General features: G+C 40.4%; 1 long non-coding RNA gene across 1 annotated transcript in view; it reads right to left on the reverse strand.

The window, feature by feature from the left end:
- Positions 1–6,632: 6,632 nt before the first annotated feature.
- Gm35726 overlaps positions 6,633–19,673 on the reverse strand; it is a 109,651-nt gene continuing 96,610 nt past the window's right edge. Inside the window, exon 3 of the long non-coding RNA XR_867631.3 lies at positions 6,633–7,079. This is a non-coding gene — a long non-coding RNA (predicted gene, 35726). The remainder of the gene's footprint in view (positions 7,080–19,673) is intronic.

The following is a 19,673-nucleotide window of genomic DNA, read 5'->3' on the forward strand; positions in this document are numbered from 1 at the left end:
GCATACAGTAAGGACATCTGTGGGAAAGCAGTCATGTCTATAGACATGCAGTAATTGTGAAAGCTATATTCAAGCAAATACCTTAAATGCAAACTGTTCTTGTTTGATTGTATCGAAATAAAATGGAACTGCTTGCAATTATAAGGTTATAAAACTGCCTTGACTACTGTTTAAGAAAACATGCAATGACTCACTACCTTTCTCCCTGCGCTTTGAAAGCATGATTTATGTTGGTGACTACATGTGCATTCAGATGTTTTCAGTGTGTCTTATGGACTTTATCTGGTATTTCATCTAAGGCACAGTGGTGAGTGTGTTATTAACTCCATCTTTTTTAGAAGTGTTCTTCCTTTTGTGAGGCTGTCCTGCTTTTAAATATATCTCGTTTTAGCATAGAGAGTCAAATCTCATAAAAGTAAGAATATCTGACTTGATAAATCTGCTCAAAGCCTTTTACTGAAGTGGGAATTCTGTTTCTGGGAAATTGAAAGATTTAATGAATATATTCTTGTCATATTATGGCATCTCATTTTTTTCCCCTCTCATAAATACTTGCCAGGTTTAGGATTTCCTACCCATTGGCCAGGGATGGCACTGCACTCTCTGCGATTGCGAGTGCTCATACCAAGTTTAATTTCTCTCACAAGGAGAGTTGACAAAAGATCACTGCCACTAAGCCCTGGAATTACCCTAGATATTGCCCTCTGTGCTCTGCAAATGAAATCCTACAGAAGACCCTTTGGAAAAAAAGAACATGATGGTTAACACTAGGAAATCCATTTTGCGCAGGGCAGCATGCGTACACACAGCAGTGCAGAGTGGCAGGAGGGGCTGCTAGGTTCTGGATGAGAAAAGTCAGTCTTAGCAATACGGGGTGGGGGGTGGGGGGTGCGTGCGCGCGCACACACACACACACACACACACACACACACACACACGCATGCACTGTCCCTCACAGACATTGGTACCCTCCCCTGCAGCTTCTCACTCCCAAACCTCTTCCCTCCCACTCATCCATCTTGCCTTCAGTCCCTTCTCTCACGCCCTTGATTGACTACCAGGTCAGATAAGAAATTAAGAGCAGTGAAATCGGACCCACTGCGGCACCTGTCCCTTCTGCCGCCAGAAGAGAGCTGAAATGAAGCACTTATGAAACGGCTGTGATCATAACCTTCAAAACACAGAGCTTCGCCCAGCTGTCTGCTCTCCCAACCAAAGGTTCCACAATAGAGACACTGGCACCAGGGCCTTAACCGTCTATTTGTAACAGAATGCTGTCATTTTGGGACAGGGCTAAGTGTTCCACACTGTAACGGTCCCATTATAGCTACAAAGATTCTGAAAATAGATGTTGCTTTACTGATTTAGACTCGCTAATAGGAGGATCAGTTTGCTTCTATTTAAAATGATTCATTCGCTCTAAAGGAAGAATGAAAGTCCGCGATGATAAACACCGTGGCATGCGAGCAACGCCTGCTATCTGCTTTCATTTCACGGACACTGGTGTTTTGTTTTGGTTCTCTCTCTCTCTCTATCTCTCTCTCTCTACCTCTCTCTCTCTTTCTCTACTTCTCACAAACTAACTCTTGGCATCTGTAAACAGCTATCGAATCATCTGTCATAAAGTTCAGTTCTTATCTAGAGACTCCAGTTATTCATTATCAGCAGCAATCGAATAAGGAAGGGGGCATCTACTTGCACAATGACCAGGTATATGCCCAAGCATATAGTGCCAGCTATGTTTACTGAAAAAAAAAATGTTTGAGTCATTTAATTGAATGTTAAAGATTTAAGTTTTTGAACCAAAGCATTTCTACTTAGTCTTGCAGTAACAAACCGCTAATTTGTTTATTAAGGGAAAATTCTCTATTCTGAGAATAACATACTGAGAACTCAAAAAATATATATGAAAAGATTTCTAACTGCATTCTCTAATTAATATAAATTCTCACTCACATATTTTCCCCAATCACCAGCAACATTCAATAGGAATAGCATAATTAAATATAAGAAGGCTTGACAATGATATATATTTTCTGTATTCATAACACCTATCTATATCTTAGCTTTTTGGAGGTCATGCTGTCTGCATATGGAGTGATACACTAGATTAAAGGTTTAAAAAATCAAAAATCAAAAAAAAAGGCCAGTCTCAAGCTAGTTTAGCCAGATGTTAAATTGTCCTACATATGTGTGTGATGTTGCAAATATTCATACAGATACACAAGACTAAAGCCAAGAAAACAGAAAAAAAAAGGTTGTAAATATTTATACACAGGATATATGCTGTATTTGTGTATATACCACTCCTAAGCTCCTTCTTCTAATGATTTATTTTATACTGTCTCAATGGGCATGATTTTTCAACTGTGCTATTTTTCTTTTGAAACAGTAGACTGTTTACATGAGGCTTCAAAGATATTTATGTAATTAAGGTTCTATTTCTACACTGGCTTTTAAAGCTAAGTTCTTCTTGTTTGGGAATGTCATGAACCCACAAATAAGCATACCAGTGCCACACTGAGAATCCAGTGTGGGGGTGTTGGGTAGGCATGCAGTCAGTCAAGCCAAATTCCAGTGTCTCCCAGGTTTGTGGCTTTACACACCAACCCCAGTCTCTTTTTGCCTCTTTAACTTATCTTAAATAAGGGCAACTCCTTTCTAATCTTGTGTGGAGACACCCAAATTATTAGCTGTAAAGTGGCTAAAATAGAGCCTGTTACTAAGTAGATGTTCTATAAACATGCAAAATAAAATAAAATTGACATTTTCAATGCTTACGTGAATTAGCATATGAATTCTGATCTACACCTAAGGCATCTTCAGAAATGTTTGCCCATCATCTACTTCCTCCTGCCAGTAATTTCAGATTAATGATAATAATAATTTAAAAGAGTATCAACAACAGCATTTATTGTTTACTCCAGGAAGGCACAATGCTCTATGTTGTTACAGAGCTCATCCTCATCTTTAGGGGATGGACACTGTTATAGCGCCCATTTTACAGGTGGACAGAGTGAAATCAGGAGAGCTTACGTCATTTTCCTGCTCCTAAAGCTTTTAGCCAGCAAACTCAACATGAAATAGCATCAACCTGTTCCCAAGAGCAGTGCCTGGGCAGATGAGCACCTCTGCTCTCTCTCTCTCTCTCTCTCTCTCTCTCTCTCTCTCTCTCTCTCATCATTTCTTTATCTTTTCATGAGTCAACTGTTAGTCCCAAGACTTTCTTGGGTGTACTGAGAAAAAGAAAGCAAATGTGTTTGGAAAAGAGAACCTGGGTAGCCAGTGGCTACTGGGCACCTAGATTCTCGGCTTTGTACACAACACCATCAGATGAACTTTCCACTTAAACCCAGTGGGATTCTCCAGACATAAATCAGCAGAGTAGGCTGAGGACAAGAGACATTCCAGAATCCTCTGTTTTCTTACCCCAGATGAGGATGAAGCAAACTGAGACCAGAGGGGCTTAAGCCATTGGGGAGTGTCCAAGGCTGCCCAGGGCTGTTGACTTGGCACTCCCTCTGTAGATGGCCACTGGTGGTTATGTACTCCATTTTAAAATACCTTTAGCAAAATTTCTTATATTAAAAATAGCAGATGACGATGAGAATTCAATGAGAGAACTGAAAGAACAAGCCCTGATTCAGGAAAGACAAAGTCAGCCAGAAAAAGTAAGTACATCTAAGCACATTATTTGAACATCTCTATTAGCAACCATGCCATTTCTGCTGTCTTCAGGCAGTGGCTGGTGAAAGGCTAGAAGATCATATCTGCTATTCTCTATTAATCTCTATTCAGGGTACAATGTTGTTCAAATTGCTGTACAATGGAGAGAATGCTAATCCATTAAATGGCCCCTCCATACAAAAACCAAGTATATTTACTAAACACATCTGGGAGGTAAAAGTCTCAAGCCCCCCGAAATGCCCCTGAAAATATTTAGGTGTTAGAAAATGAAGTTTTTCACAAAATTTAAAATATTCTTTAATGCCATAAATGTTCTTATTGATCTTCACAAAGCATTACATCAGGGACCACAGCTTTGACTTAAAGACTGTGAATGAGCAGTTGATATTCCATCACGTTAGATCCTTAAGGCTTATAAGAAAGATTTGGGTCAACAGCAAATGCTAACAGTTATCCAGACTCGGCTTCAGATATTTGAAAATTGCTTTCTAGATTTGGAAAGTCTCTCACAAAATATAATAGCTACTTTGAGGTTAAGGGCACTTCAAAATTCTTAAATCTCTGTATAGAATAGTAATTCTCTAAAATGAATGGTTTTCTTTTCTCCTAAAAAAAAAACAAAAACAAAACCTAGCACGAAATACTTTAAAACGTGGCTCATAAATCACTTGAGTACAGGTAACTCAAAACATTATTCCCTAGTTCGATGGCTACAATGATACCATTTTCCATTGACATTTAGTATAAGTACTGAAAATCAACTTAAAAGTAAAATAACAATGTTTAGCACAAATTTCTATTTTATATTTTCATGCATAACCTTTTAATTTTGGATTTTCATGAAATTCTGGAAACATGAAAGCAAAAATCTTTTAACATCTCTTTTTTCCCACTAACTACATACTGCTACAACTCGATAATATAAACCCTATAGTGGCCTTCTCATATGATTTGGTTTGTGCTTGGAAATATCCATAAATGTGTGTTTTTAATACTTAAAACATTACGTCTACTTCTTGATAAAATGCCTATTGTCCACAGGACACATAACCGAACAAGTGTGTATTTAAACATGTAATAGTTTGTGCCCCGATAAATATGTTCTTTACAGCAATCCTTTCAGAGCTCTAAAATTGATTATATGAAAAAAATGACCATTTCTGTCTTAGCAACCTAAAGTGCCTCGCATCCCTTGTGTCTGCCTCACTGGTACATCAATAGGAGCTCCACATGGGATCTGAGAGAAGAATTTTGCCCCGTAAGTGTAATCCATTTATTGGTTTATGGACCAAAGAACCTCTCGGGAGTGTTGCAAACTCACGAGCTTTCCGGAATGATGGGTTTTGCACTTGGATTTCTTATTTAATTGAAAGATGTGTAAAAACTTATGTATAAATAGAGTCCCCTGTTGGTTACACATTTCAAGAGTATCTCAAGAGTATAAATTATTCCATCAAGGGGTTGGAATAAATTATACTCAATAATTGGAATCAATTTTCCCTAGAGTAAGCACACACACACACAAAATTCCCATTAACATGGATAGAGGTTGCATACAAAGCATGAGATGAAACTATAATGTCACCTACAAATTAGCTTTGTGTTCCTGGGTAGCCAGAGAAGTAGTGTGGTGAGATAAGCCCACTCATCTTGAACTATATCCTTTCTGGGTAAAGTCCCCATTGCCTTTTGGATAGGACACAGTGTCAGCAGATCAATGGCAGTGAAGAGGATACAGCGGGTCAGTGTGCAATCAGTGCTTTCTGGCTGCCGCCTCTTAGGTGACACTAGGCTGGCCTGGTTCGTGTAAACTTTAGAGGAAACACAGCTCTTTCCATTGAAGAAAGAAAAGGCTAAGGTAGCCAGTCGAAGTACTACTACTAGCAGTAATCAGCCAGCACACAATATGGCTAACTATTTTACCACACCATCCTGTTTACAAAAGAACACAGCAAAATAGCTAAGCATGTAGACTTGCACCCAGACTTTCCAGGGTTTAAATATCAGTGACGTCACCTCCTAGCCAAATAACTATATAAAATGCTGGTAAGAATTCCACCTACTTCAAGTGTTGCTTGGCTTCAACATGGCAGTTCAAATGTGATACCCAGTGCAATCCTGGTGCAGGACAATCTCTGCCGCCAACATTCACATTACAGAACAGGAAGCAGGCACATTGTGCAGACCTCTTCACTCCAGGAGCACGGAAAACTGAAGCTCCCTGCTCTGCCACTTGTGTACATAGCAGAGGCATCCTTCCCACTACTATTTTGAAGAATGTATAATTCACAGTGGTGTTTTCTGTGATAATCACTACGTTTAATCTAAATTATTTTGTGGACCAAGTAAATAATCTTCTTTCTGCTGAAAAGAAAAAAGAAAAAAAGCAAACCTATTTCTAGCAAGAGTTTCAAAAATAGTTGATTCTGTACCCTGACTACAGAAGCAACTATAATCACATTAAAGGCAAAAGTGAGCAATTAGGGGATTGTGGTGTGTTTAGCCATCTCATACGAAAGGACCCAGATATGGCTGTCTCTTGTGAGACTCTGCTGGGGCCTGGCAAACAGAGAAGTGGATGCTCACAGTCAGCTATTGGATGGATCACAGGGGCCCCCATGGAGGAGCTAGAGAAAGTACCCAAGGAGCTGAAGGGATCTGCAATCCTATAGGTGGAAAAACAATATGAACTAACCAATTATCCCCCCCCCTCCCCCTGAGCTCGTGTCTCTAGCTTCATATGAATCAGAAGATGGCCTAGTCTTCCATCAGTGGAAAGAGAGGCCCATTGGTCGTGCAAACTTTATATGCCTCAGTACAGGGGAATGCCAGGGCCAAGAAGTGGGAGGGGGGAGTGGGTGGGGGAGCATGTGGGGGACTTTTGGGATAGCATTGGAAATGTAAATGAAATAAATACCCAATTTTAAAAAAAGAATGCATTTATTACAACAGAGGACTCATTTTCTCTACTGAGATTCTTGACAGCAAAATAAGGAATATTTTTACAAAAGGAGGGGGGAATATTCGTCCATTCAGCTTCCATGGCAGAGTGCAATCCTTCTTACCAACTCCGATGGGGATCTGCTCGTGTTGAAATCACGTCTAACTGTCCGATTTGCACTGGAGAATGAAATGTCAGAAGTCACACAGCATCAATTCTGAGCTGGAGCTTCCTAATGCTGCAGAATGTGTTGTGCTGTGGTATGTCTCTCCCTCCTCCATAGTTCTAGATAAAGTTCTCAGACAGTGCTTTGGGGAAAAAAAGAAAACTATGTCGGAAGAGGGGTTCCTCAGACTCTTCAGTGACAGTGCCAGCCATTTGTATTGCTATAGTACGGAATTCCGAGCTTCCCTCTGCAGCAAGCTCTTGATATGTGATTGTCGATACTCTTCTGCAGAAACAGAGGGAGAGATATCACCAAAATATCCAGGAGACAAGTATGAACTGAGTATCTATCAGGTACAGGGCACTGTGAGAGTGTCTATGAAAAATAAAATAAAATAAAAACTAAGATCTAGCCCCTTATTCAAAGGCTACTGAAATTATTGATAATCTCCTATGCACTAGCCATTTTGATGGCTACTGCACATGACTGATTATCTAGGACCTCAAAAAAAAACTGAGTGGGATACCATGATTATCCCCATCTTAGACATGAAAACGTTAGACTCAGAGTGAATGGACTTCCTTTTCTAGGGTCCTACAACAACAACGGTAAGTTAGTCACCTGTCTGCTATTAGAAATACCTCGGATAAGCAACTTATAAGGAAGAAGTTTTCATCTGGGGTGATAGTTTCAGTGGTTTCAACTCATATTCAACTGGTTCAGTTGATTTGGGGTTTATGGTAAGACAGAATGCCATGTGGTAAATGTATGATTGATTGAAGCTACTTAGGGCTGGAAAGAAGGCTGAGCCAAGAAAGGGTTTGCAGAGCCTGCATGAGGACCTGAGTTCAAGCCACAGAGACTACATCAAAGCTGGTATGGCAGCTCATACCTCTAATCCCAACAGGGACACAGAGACAGGTAGATCCTTAGAGTTTACTACCTAGTCAGTGAACCAGCCTAGGTCCAGGTGTAATAACATGCCCTTTCTTAAAGGGGGTGGGGGTGGAGAAGCAGGAACTACTGACTGAGGAAGACAGCCATTCTCACTTGCCGACCTCTACAAATACATGAACCCCAGAACACACAGTAAAACAATTTTAAAGCTATTAATGGCATGGTGGTACAAAAAGGAGAAACGAGGGAAGGGAAAAGAGAAAGAGAAGAAATGGAATCCAATATACCTTTCTCTTTTTTATTTTTTTAAGATTTTTTATTAGATATTTTCTTTATTTACATTTCAAATGTTATTCCATTTCCTAGTTTCCCCTCTGAAAAATCCCTTATCCCCTCCCCCTCCCTTTGCTCCCCAAACAATGAACTCCCATTCCCAGTCCTGGCCCTGGCATTCCCCTATACTGGGGCATAGATCCTTCACAGGACCTAGGGCCTCTCCTCCCATTGATGACCGACTAGGCCATCCTCTGCTACATATACAGCTAGAACCACAAGTTCCACCATGTGTTTTCTTTTATTGGTGGTTTAGTTCCAAGGAGCTCTGGGGGTACTGGTTAGTTCATATTTATGTTCCTCCTATGGCGTTTCAGACCCCTTCAGCTCCTTGGGTACTTTCTCTAGCTCCTTCATTGGGGACCCTGTGCTCAGTCCAATGGATGGCTGTGAGCATCCACTTCTGTATTTGTCAGGCACTGGCAGAGGCTCTCAGGAGACAGCAATATCGGGCTCTTATCAGCAGGCTCTTGTTGGCATCTACCATAGTGTCTGGATTTGGTGGTTGTTTATGGAATGGATCCCCAGGTGGGGAAGTCTCTGGATGGTCATTCCTTCAGGCTCTGCTCTGAACTTTGTCTCTGTAACTCCTTCCATGGGTATTTTGTTCCCCCTTCTAAAAAGGATTCTGAGTTTCTGGGCTAATATCCATTTACCAGTGAGTGCATACCATGTGTGTTCTTTTGTGATTGGATTACCTCACTCAAGATGATATCCTCCAGATCCATCCATTTGTCTAAGAATTTCATAAATTCATTTTTTAATAGCTGAGTAGTACTCCATTGTGTAAATGTACCACATTTTTTGTATCCATTCCTCTGTTGAGGGCCATCTGGGTTGTTTCATAACTGATGGACCATCACAGATGCCTGGATTCCATATGAGGATATGAACCATGACCCCAAAATGATTTGCCCACTGAGCCATCCTCCTTTCCCCAAAGATGGGAGTTTTTAAGTGGTCTAAGGTACCAGGCAACAAAACCTCTTGCCACATTTCTTGGCAAAGGTCCCCACAACTCTCTGCATCAACTATGCCTCACTTACTAGAGTGTCTACCACCTCCAAAGCATCACCAATTAAAGTCTGAAGATGTAACACGTAAATATTTCATTAGAATATTTGTTATCTATTCTTTAATTTTTTTCTATATATTTACAATGTGTCATGATCATATATACCCAAACTCCCCTTTCTCTTCTCCCTAGGCTCCTCCAATACTTCTCTGACCCACCTTCATGTCCTTTTCTTTTTAGTGATGAATGAATCCAATTCGTACTGTTTGCACCTACATTGGTGTGAATCTATCCACTGCAGCTCTGACACTTAAGGAAGAGTTCCTCTTTGTTGTCTGTTGTCAACTGACAACAGCTCCTTGGCTGGTGCTGGTGTCCACGAACCTTTTCTCTATCTGTTTTGGCATGTTGACTGACTTGATCTTGTGCAGATCTTGTACAAGTAACCTGGACTTCCATGAACTCATGAGTCTGGCAACTATGTTGTATCCAGAAAACAGCTTTTCCTAACATTACTCCCAATCCAGTGATTTCTTGCCTTCTTGGCAATAAAATAGTCCCTGAGCCTTGAGGAAGCATGGAAGGGCAGGTTTGATGTGTGTCCTATTCAGAGCTAAGTACTCCACAGAACTTATCCTCAGCATTTTGATCACTACAAGTGTCTACATTGACTGCTGCTCATGAAAAGTAACACTAATATATGTAAACATAAATATTTAGAAGGCAGTTTGATACTGTATCCATTTAGTAAATAACAGTAGTATATAGCAAGTTCCCTCCTAGGACCTCTTCTGCCACAGGCTTTTGACCAGGCTCACAGTACCAAGCAGGAATTCTCTACAATGGAGCAAATCCAAATCCAATCAAAAATCAGTGACTGATTACCTCTATGCCATCCATGCCACTATTGTACCAGTAGCACACCATCTTGCCTGGAAGGCTTGTTTTGTATTATACACTATGGGATTAACAACATTGATGACTTTGTCCTCCAGCATGCTACATGGAACTTTCTAGCACCACAAAAGCTAACAAAGAGAATGCTGCCAGTTCAGTTCCCTCATGATTTCACTGTGCCCTGCAACCAAAGTGTGTGGTGTCTTCAGCAACAGGATTTCGTCATTTAGTTATGAGAGCAACAGCAAAACCAGGCCATAGCGTTTGGACTTGAGATCCAAATCAGAATACACAAGACCTGATTCAAACCCTGACATTTTGACTACAGAAACTAAAATCATAAATGTTTCCTGACACTCCTACAAAGAATCTTGAAGAACAAATGCATAAAGAAAGACAAATACAATGTGCATTAAAAATCCTAAATTTAATGAACCAACCAGTAACCCCCCCCCAGAGCTACCTGGGACTAAACCACCAAACAAAGAGTACACATGGAGGGATCCCTGGCTCCAGCCACATATGTAGCAGAGGATGACCTTGTTGGTCATCAATGGGAGGAGAGTCCCTTGGTCCTGTGAAGGCTCGATGCCCCAATGTAGGGTAATGCCAGGACCAAGAAGTGGGAGTGGGTGGGTTGGTGAGCAGGGGGAGGGGAGAGAGGATAGGGGGTTTTCAGAGGGGAAACCAGGAAAAGGGGATAACATTTGAAATGTAAATAAAGAAAATATCTAATAGAAGTCATAAATTGAAATATAATTAATTCAAAAGGATTGGATAATAATAATAATAATAATAATAATAATAATAATAATAATAATAATAAATTTCCAATCACTACTATGAGCTGAAACGGGCACTCACTGAACAAGAGATAAATATTGCCAATAAGAGGAATGTGAGCAGAGAGGAGATGGAATAAAGACCAATCAGAATCCAAGCAACAAACCTTAGCAACTTTCTCCCACTTAGAAAAAAGGACCAAACAGCACTACTCATCAAAAGCAGGGCAAATGTTTTCATCTTGGCTTCAATGCCAGTTCCATTGCTGCCATCCCTCAAATAGTGCTTGATTCTAAAGCTAGAAAGATAGAACAGCAACTTCAAAAGGGCCTTTTGACATTTATTTCCTTGCTCTAAACACAGCTATAATGCTGTCAAGATTTCATTCTTACAGAAACTAATCTCGGGCAGGGTCAGCCCTCACTCGGTCAGCAAATCTCCTCTCCTGTTTATCTTCTCCTTTAACAGACGGCTCTGCCCTTTTAGAAATCCTTTCCTGGAAATACTTCCAACTCAGCCCATTTGCTGCCCTGATGAGGATACTGAGGTTAGTGAAGAGCTAAAGTGGCCTCTCCAGGACTCCACAGCTTCTGCAACCCAGAGTGCTCTGTGGCTGTCCCTGAGACCGCTAAGGATAATGGAAACGGCAGAAAGTAACAAAGAGACAGAGGGCCTGGGAAGCAGGTATACTTGCACATAATCAGGGTTTTGGATGTCAGGGACACTCCGAATTGAACTTTAGCAATTATCTAATTTCCCAAAACTTCTAATTTGCACATTATGAGAAATTCCACTGCTTATATAGCTTAGAGTAGTTTACTCCTGGTCATAAGATACTCCTTAAGACTAATAAAAACCAAGAAGCCTTCATAAGATCTCGAGTTTTTAAATTAATATTCAAAATAATCTTTCTCTTACCACATGCACAGATCTCACTTAATGCCACACACCTGGCAATTTCATATTATTCTACTTAGTTAACTTGGAAGACAGAAGTATATGCGATGTCAAGTGCAAATAAAACTTTTCTTCAGCGTGTTTGTTACTGTGGGCAGCAGGGACAGTGCACCTCGGCTTTTATTTCAGGACAACTGCACACAGAAGTAAATGCCATTCTAGAGACATGCGCGCTAACCACAGGCTCTTCTTGAAGAACTCGAAAGACACTAGAGTACCCACCACATGGGCGACTCCAGCACAAGCTGTCTTGTGAAGGTCGGGTTAATGAGGGATAGATAGCTGCTTAGAAAAATGCCAAAACCAGAAACTATTCATTAAGCTATGACAATAGTTTGGAGTCGAGAAACATTTCTAAAGACGCCAATGAATTGTGGTAGTGGTGGTGGTGGTGGTGGTGGTTGTTTGGTTGTTGGTGTTTGTTGTTGTTGTTGTTGTTGTTGTTGTTATTGATGTTGCTGTTATTTTATGTTTTTACCACTCTTTTTAACCTACAAAGGAGTGGTGGCAAATCTCTGTGAAATTCAATGATCCTTTGAGTTTAGGTGATTTATGTAAGGTAGTAGTAGTATTACTGTACTGGCTCTTAGTTAATGCCTGCTAAAAATAGTAAAAATAATGTGCCACTTTATGAACAGAATTCAAGCTCCTTTTAGCTACATATTTTAACTAAAGTGTTCAACAGTGAATCTAAGATAGACAAGGAAAGACTTATAGAAAATAATTTCAAATCATGTTTACTCAATCCTGTATCCAGTTTTGTTTCTAACATCAGAAGCCAAATCAAATGAAACCATTAGAAGAAGAAGAAATCACTTTTCATATAGGAGCAATTCTTTGCATCACAAAACACATTCACAATTTATGATCCATGAAGCCCTCCTAGACCATTCTAATCACTACAAACTATTTAAATATAACAATTATTGAAACAAATCAGCACAAAAATCAGGCCATTAAAAATATGTGAGGATTATCCAGCAAGCCTGCGAGCGGTAGGCAACTCCCTGCTTATAAACACTGCAGCCTCCTAAAAGACGACAAATGATTCAAAACATTTTTATTGAATGGTTAACCATAAAATCCATTTCAAATCTGAAGCTAAAAAGAAAGATATAAATCCCATGTTTTTCTTTTGAGTTTTGCAAATTTTATAGCATCAGTCAAAAAATGTGACCAGGGTAGTAAAACGTGACTGTAGCTCACTGAGATGGTATGTGTTTGAAATACAACCCATTTGCCCTTCACTCATTTCTCCTTAATGGTTGGCAACATTACAAAGTTTTTCTATAAAATATTCTTTGTTGTCCTGTTATCATAGTCTCAGAATTTCTCAATTTTATCTCTCTTGATAACAATGTTTTTCCCACTCATGTCTGTTTTTTATCACTTCACAACTTACGGTCACTTGCCCTTTTTTCTTGGCAAAGTTTATGAAGCATCTTGACTAAGAAAATGCTTGAACCAGCTTATCAACTGGCAACTGTCGCCTAGCACTTGAGTGACCATTATCTTGGGCTCAGTAGTGGACTGGGTTCCTCTCTTCAGCATCATGCTATGTGATCACCTTGGGAAAGTAAACCAGGTTGTGTTTTGTCTGAAGTCCTTGTAGAACAGCTGGCAGTCAGGGTGCTCTGTTCAGTTTTCCTGCCTATCCCTCATGTACAGAGTTTCCATAAATCACTCACGTGGGATGTTGTTCATATTCCCATGCCATTGCGTCTGTGTGAAGGGAAGACTCTGTGGCAGCTGAGCAAGCCGAGCATTTAAATACCCCACTCATCCCTGGTTTTGGCTTCCTTGCATTCATCTAGCTGTTTATGGGCACCCGAAAGCTCCAAAAGCTGTTTTCCTTGGCTGTGAATTGAACTCTATAAAGTGCGTCTTAGTAAGAGTATTGTATTCCTGCCCTGTAAAACCCAGCCAGGTACTTTTCAGCTTTGGCAGCCCTGCGGTTGCCTGCATCAACATAGCTTTATTTCTTTACAATGACTGACAGCATTCTGCTCCTCCTAGTCTCCCTGACCTACCGTGTCATCTCTGCACTTTGTCACAAGACTTCAGAGCACAATGGATGTGCTCCCTAACAATGGCTTATCCTCCCTCAGCAATGAAAGGCGGCTGCTTATGTCCCCTGTTAAAGAAGTTCTGAGCCTGTTCTTTCATTTCTGTTTTTACAGAAAGGTCTTCGTTAGAATTTCATAAACAGGAAGTGAGCCTAATGAGCTCACAGTAGGCACTACACTAGGCAATTTATTAAAGGCAAGAAAAGAAATTGTTCATCTCTGCCATAGGACAGCATTATTGGAAAGAAAAGAAAAAAAAAACACATACTTCTGAAGTGAGTGGGGACTCTTTATGATAAGGCCAAGCAATACATTGTCATTTGAATGTTACAGAATTCAGTGTCACTTCCTGTTAAAGAAAAGGAACATCTCCTTTAAATACCTTGGGATTTATTTTGTTTTACGTATATGAGTGTTTTGCCTGCATGCATGTGTATTAACCAGTTTGTTCCTGGTGCTGGGGAAGGTCAGCAAAGTCGGCTGGATCCTCTAAAGTAGCCAACAGGATGGTTGTAGCACCATACGGGTGCTAGGAACCAAAGCCAGTCCTCTACAGGAGAAACAAGTGTTCTTAACTACTGAGCCATCTCTCCAGCTGGGTATATACCCTTTAAAGGGAGACAATATTTCAGAAGGAAAGTGTTAGTGGCTATGTGATCACAATGGAAGAAACCCCATGCTCCAGCAAATACAAAGAAGAAACCGGCTCTGGGTTTGCTTTCCAAATGAATTTCTTCAATGAAGGTATGTTCATGATTGTCCACATACATGGTGAGAGTCCTCAAAGACAGGACCTTCAGTTTATATCTCTAAATGCAGATCTGGGAATGGACCAAAACCAAGGAAGTGCTTTTTTTCACTAACTTCAACCTGACCCCTCACGGATGAGCCAATCCATGTATAAATAGAAACATGGTAACTCTCAGGTAGTATATGCCAAGGAGATTCGCTGAATGACCCTGCTGGCTGGAACTCCTCTTGGTATCTCACGACAGTAGCTCATGCAGACATACGCAGAGCATTCCATGCAGACAGTTCATTTTGCAGGAAGGACATTCCACTTGAGACACTTAAAGGCAGATACTCTTGGCTGCTGTGGCATGTCTAGAGGACCATGACTATGATGCAGAAAGTTTCTGACTTGCCATGGCTAAAAATAACGCAAAGTCAACTTTGAGTTACCGTTTGTAAGATATCGCTGAAAGTTTCTTATCAGACGTAAATTTCATCCAAGTCTATATAGCATTAGTTAAGAACATTTTTTTGTGAAGTGCTATAGTGATATGGAATCTGGGAAATGAAAATTATCCAGCTCAGCCAAATTCTGCCTATAGCCATTTTTTAATATTGGCACTCATTAACAAATTAGCTTTGCATTCTAATATCCAAAATAAACAGAAGCCAGTCAGTGAATTAAGCACCTTCTGTTCTGTCAGAAAGCAGAGCCCAGGGAAAGGGTTAGAAGCTGCTGTTTTATTAAGGAGTGCAAGCCCAGGATCAACAGTGAGGGACAAAGAAAATTAGGAAGTAAAGAGAGAAAAGCCAGCCATGGGCTGATCACTATGGAGTGTGACTCGTGACTTCATCTCGCAGGTTTATCCAGCCAAAAGCTCTGAACCTGATTCTGAGCACAGTCTGTCCAAAAAGACAGAACACAGTGATTTTCGTCTTGTTCACATCTTCGAATTGTAAGAGATGTGCCACAGAGTACTTTTCGTCCCCCCACCATGTCTGGGCTGTGCACAGGGATGCCCTGAGCAATGCCCCTCAGCATCCCCTCCAACATCAGGAGCAAAGACCCCAACCAGTGAAGCACATCAGATGGTGGGTCTGAAGGCTCTCAGTTTATTCCTTGCTGCTACACACAATCATGCATTATTCTCACAGGTAGGCAGGAAGATGGTGTGCTGGGTGTCAGATGAGATGTCAAGGATTCTGACCACACCCATCATATCACTTGCAATCACCCAGCAATCACAAGTTGAGGACACTTATGCCCCATTTGACACATAGAGAAATGCAGATTCAACACAGCCACAAAGCTCACACCGGAAAGCATGGAGCTTTTAGCAACCTCCACCCATCCTACTGGCAAAATATAAATGTCAAAAGTACTCATACACAATCCCATTTAATAAAAAGCTAAATTCTTAGTTTGATCTTCCCAAATCTCACTCAGGCAGGAATGACTCTTGATGCCCGCTCTACTTCTCATAACGTTGGAAAAGAGGAGCGAAAGCTAACGCCACAGTCTCAGGATGGAAGTTTAAGTTCTACTGTTTCCATTTGTCCTCAGCCAGAAGGATCTCATTGCACTGCATGTCTCAGAGAAAAAGCAGCACACGAGAGTGAACCAGTGACATCAGAGACTGGGAAGACCTGAATGGCACTGGGCTGGGCACTGAGGGCCTGAAAAACACTGTCCATGCTTCCAATATGAAGCATCGGAGCAAGGACAAGATGCTGAGATGTTCGTAGGCATTTTCTTAATTTGCATGAAATTAAGGGCCCAGCTCATTATGGGTGGTGCCATTCCTTGATAGGTGGCCCTATGGTGTCTAAGAAGGCTGGCTAAGTGAACCAGAACAATCAAGCCAATAAGCAGCATTTCTCCATGACCTCTGCATCAGTTCCTGCTTCTAGGATTCTGCCTTCAGTTCTCCTAACTTGGCTCAGTGATGGACTATTGCCCGGAACTGTGGACCAAAATAAACTCTTTCCTCCTCAAGCTGCCTTTGGTCATGGTCTTTTATCACAGGAATGAACAGGTATCATTATTCAACACACATCACCAGTTGTTATGGTCCTGTATCTATCTTTCCTTCCAAATACACTAGCCCATCACTTTCCAGATCTTCAAGTGATGTCATAGCATGTGCAATTACATACGTGTGCACATGATAATCCATTTAACACGCTTAAAGCCAAACAGCATGTAGGTAAATACCTTCTGAAATGGGTATAATCAGTTGTCAAATGAAGCTAAGTTGATTAAGTTCTATCTATTCACATTTTATTAAAGTCAGCCCTCCCTACTCAAGCATTACAACTACTTGAAAGACAAAATTCAATGTACAGGCAATACCTTCTGAGAGCATAGAGCCTGAAGAAAATCGTCAGCCATTTCAAACCGCTGTTATTCTGTAAACAGTGCCTGGGAGGGACAAATTTTGTATTGTGCTTTATAAGAGTTCATATAGTTTCTAACAGAAAAGGAGATGGGCAGATATTTAACAGAATTAGCCTAGAGAGGACAAAAAGAATAAGATATGGAGCAAGTAACGGAACACTTTGCATGGCCTGGTTCTTTTAACATATAAATCACTGAATGAATATTCAAAGTTTAGCACCCTCCTCTGTCTGTTGGTATAATTTCCAGTTTATAATCAAGATTTCTTGGGCAAAGCAGAATGCATTCTGTGTGGGATTTCACAGTGTGAAGCTTGCTGGTAATGGACCCTCTTAATCTACTGCTCTTAATCCTGTGTGCTGTGTTTTTATTAGGAGAGGTGATTAAGTACAGAATGCTCACTGCATTCACAACACAGCTATTATTTGAACCCTAGTCTCTAAAACTGAAATGTATATGTTGAGGGATAGCACCGACATGATCATCCACATTTACAACTTAGAAATGCCGCACATTTTTGCCATAGTACACAGTTAGCAATTCAACAAAGTGTTGCCCCTCTCCTTTACTTTCCAGATCCAGTTCAAACAAGGATAGGAAATCTGAGCTGCACTTAAGACCAAATCTGTTAAGAGTTTTGTCATGGTACCTAGTTTGGCCCAAATGGAATATTTCATCAACAGCAGATGTCATAGGCTTAGTTCCAGAAGCATGAGAATGCATGCATGATCATTTTTAGCAGAGGTGTTTAAGTAATTATGCTTGTGTGGCTTTTATATTTTCTGTATATTACAAAGTATTTGAAGAGGATCTAATAAAAGTCATATCTACTGAACTATTCAACCTATGTGAAAGGCTCTCCCTCCCCAGTGTGCTCAATACAAAATGCCTTGCACAGCCCAGCACCGCTAGCTTTCAAAAAAACATAATTAGATGGATTTGCTTCTCTTTCAGTCTCTGTATTTTTCCTACTTGAGCTCACACAAACTTAAGTCCTTACTTTAACATTTTATTTAAAGAAGTTCCATGTGTACACTTGTCAGCATCATCTATGGATAATAAACAAGAGCATTTCTCCCACCGCTATGACCACCACCCACTTCGAGAACCTGGAAGCCAATTTGCAGCCTGAGAAGGGGAAACCTAACACTTGTGAGACAGATGAGAAAACACCTGAAGACTTGACTATAACCCAGCAGAAGGAGGGGGGACCGGGCCAGTCAATTGGGAATCACTCTAACTATTGGAGATAGAATGTTAAGAGGCAGAGAAACAGAGGAACGTGCGCGCGCACACACACACACACACACACACACACACACACACACACACATAAATCCTCTTCCTTTCCCCAGCATTTTCATTTTCTCCCCTCCCTCTCTTTCCCCTTCCTTCCTTCCTCTCTCTCCTTCCTACCTCCTGTTTTCCCTACCCTGTCTCCATGCATACACATTGTGTGTGTGTGTGTGTGTGTGTGTGTGTGTGTGTGTGTGTGTGTGTGTGTGTGTGTGTTGGAGGAAAACGCTGTCTTACTGCAATAACTATAAATTAACTGGACACAGAAAGAAATGGTTATGAGTAAAAAAACTTAGCGATAAGTATTCCAGTGAACCTTTATTTATTGAAAATGACATTCTGGTAGTCCCTGCCTATATATTAAGATGAAACGTTCCTTGCATTAGTCTTCCTCAAGCTCCATGACTATGAACCAGGGTCGTAGAACTTGACCTGCTCTTCATCAGTGATGTTTCCAAGATGTCCAGGAAGGGCGTGGCTGCAGACCACACCTCTTCTGTGGGCTCTTAAGGAGCAGCTCTTCATTTTTTCATAGAAATGTAACTTCATCCCTTATTTTTTATACAAATTTCTATAATTAATTTTTAAAGAAGCAATTTGTTTTACTTTCTATTACTAATCCCAGATTGTGTTCAGTAAATTTTGAGCTGTTCTTCAAATTTCCTGAGATGTTGAGAAAGAAACCAGATAGCAAGGGCTTTCAAAATGACAACTGGTGTCTATTGTTAGACTCCAGCACATTGACTGTGACCATGGGTCAAGAATAAAGAATAAATCTTGAATTTTTGTTACAGCAAACCACATCTCTTCAAAGATCTTCTTTCCCTATGTTGTGTGTATGGGCATGTGTGTACATGTCTGATAATAATAGAAACAATAATATCATCAATATATAATAGCTCAATGATGTACAAAATATTTGTTGTGTTTAAATTTTGAAATTACCCTTCTTCAAAAAAAAAATCTGTTTTCAAAACTTGAAAAATACAACCTTCACATATGTGCGTTTGCAAATCATATCCTCTTTTGTACCAAATTGAAAGAACTTTGTCATGCCTAACGGCAGGCTCCTCTCAACTACTGCTGAGTTCTTGCTAATTCGGGGATTCTATTTTTTTAAAAAATATGTTCTTTGAGGCTGGTAGCTTTGGCTTCATGGTACTCAAAGGGAGAGGTCTCCATGACAAAGAAGAAGATTCCGCCTGGCGTGGTGGCGCACGCCTTTAATCCCAGCACTTGGGAGGCAGAGGCAGGCTGATTTCTGAGTTCGAGGCCAGCCTGGTCTACAGGGCGAGTTCTAGGACAGCCAGGACTACACAGAGAAACCCTGTCTCGAAAAACCAAAAAAAAAAAAAAAAAAAAAAAAAAAAAAGAAAGAAAGAAAAGAAAAGAAAAAAGAAGAGGAAGATTCCTTTGTGAAACTAATAAAATCCCCAGGATAAAATGTCCATAATGCCTGCTTTGACATTACATGATTTATTTTATCTAATATTGCACATGCATAC

Source organism: Mus musculus, chromosome 3 (assembly GCF_000001635.26).
Source record: "Mus musculus strain C57BL/6J chromosome 3, GRCm38.p6 C57BL/6J".
Classification (NCBI taxonomy): domain Eukaryota; kingdom Metazoa; phylum Chordata; class Mammalia; order Rodentia; family Muridae; genus Mus; species Mus musculus.